We start from the raw sequence: 1,763 nt of genomic DNA, 5'->3' as shown, positions 1-1,763 counted from the left end.
ATATATATATATATATATATATATATATATATATATATATATATATATATATATATATATACAAATATATATACATGTATATATTTATATATACATATATATATATATTTATGCATATTTAGATACTTACACTAATGTAAGACTATATGTATGTATGTATGCCTATGTATGTGCGTATGTACATCATATTTTTCATATAAAATAGCTTCACCTTTATTAATTATTATGAAAATAATAATCGTTAATCTCAGACAAGCACCGTATAATATTTTTTTTGAAAATAGTTCTTTAAAGTGCTGTACACTTTGAAAAATGATAAAATGTAGGCAGAATTTATCATCTCCTCTCTCTATTGCTCTTCAACACTCTTAATATCGTGTATAGATATTGGAAAAGTGCGGATTAAGACTTTGCTAACTTGTGGTGTTAGCGAAATTACAGCATGACAAGGGAGTCGATCAGCTTTGTTTCTATCCAATATCCACGACGACAACGATATTGAAATTCTTTTGTACCTTGTCTCAATTCATATCAATTGACATCTTCTACGTATAAAGATTGCCCGTGATCGTTCTATGCATCTACCATGTACCCACTGACGTTAACCTTACTGTTATTGCTGCTACAGTTGCTGTTGTTGTTGTTGCTACCGATGCTGTTGGTAGTGCTGCTGCTGCTGTTATGTTTTTGTTGTTAATAAAGCATGGATAATCCACCAACCAGTAGAGGCGCAATGGCCCAGTGGTTAGGGCAGCGGACTCGCGGTCATAGAATCGCGGTTTCCATTCCCAGACCGGACGTTGTGAGTGTTTATTGAGCGAAAACACCTAAAGCTCCACGAGGCTCCGGCAGGGGATGGTAGCGAACCCTGCTGTACTCTTTCACCACAACTTTCTCTCACTCTTACTTCCTGTTTCTGTTGTGCCTGTAATTCAAAGGGTCAGCCTTGTCACACTCTGTGTCACCCTGAATATCTCCGAGAACTACGTTAAGGGTACATGTGTCTGTGGAGTGCTCAGCCACTTGCACGTTAATTTCACGAGCAGGCTGTTCTGTTGATCGGATCAACTGGAACCCGCGACGGAGTGCCAACAACAAAATCCACCGTCCAGTAGAGTTTCGATCAAAGGCAGTCCAGGGGTGACAATTCCACCGTTGTTTCTTCCTAGCCGTATGCATCCAGGACAATATTGTCCAGTCTGCTCGTTCCCGTTATAGCTGTGGTATATGATGTGAGGGAAATTTATCTACTAAATTCAGCAAGTCGAACAAAATCATAGTCACACCTACTGACTCACCAAATTTCGTCTATGACAAGTGATTTGTTCATATTCCGGCTTACCCACTTGATCTTTAATTTAAAAAATAACAACATCAAAAAAGTAGTTGCCCATCTTACTCTACCATTATTAATATCAGTTCCTCCTCTGCTCTTGAGCTCACTGACGTCAAGTGACGTCACCGGATTCGGTTGGCTGCAGTTTTCTTTACATCTGCTCATGTGATATTGCCCCTCCTCTCTTGTCAGTTATGAATGTTCTGCACCATGCAGTTTTCATTCTCTCTCTCTCTCTCTTTCTCTCTCTCTCTCTCTCTCTCTCTTTCTCTCTCTGTATCTATCTATATATCTATCTATCTCCCACGCGCGCACACCATCTCTCAATCTTTCTTTTCCTTCTCCGATTACTGTCCATTTGAAATCTATTTTAGAATGGCGTTATTTTGGTAGCCGGAGTATATAAGCTCTCTTTTTACTCTTTTAC

The sequence above is a fragment of the Octopus bimaculoides genome, chromosome 10 (genome assembly GCF_001194135.2).
Source record: "Octopus bimaculoides isolate UCB-OBI-ISO-001 chromosome 10, ASM119413v2, whole genome shotgun sequence".
Taxonomy (NCBI): Eukaryota; Metazoa; Mollusca; class Cephalopoda; order Octopoda; family Octopodidae; genus Octopus; species Octopus bimaculoides.
The sequence above is the reverse complement of the archived record's forward strand: the minus strand, read 5'-3'. Positions refer to the sequence as shown.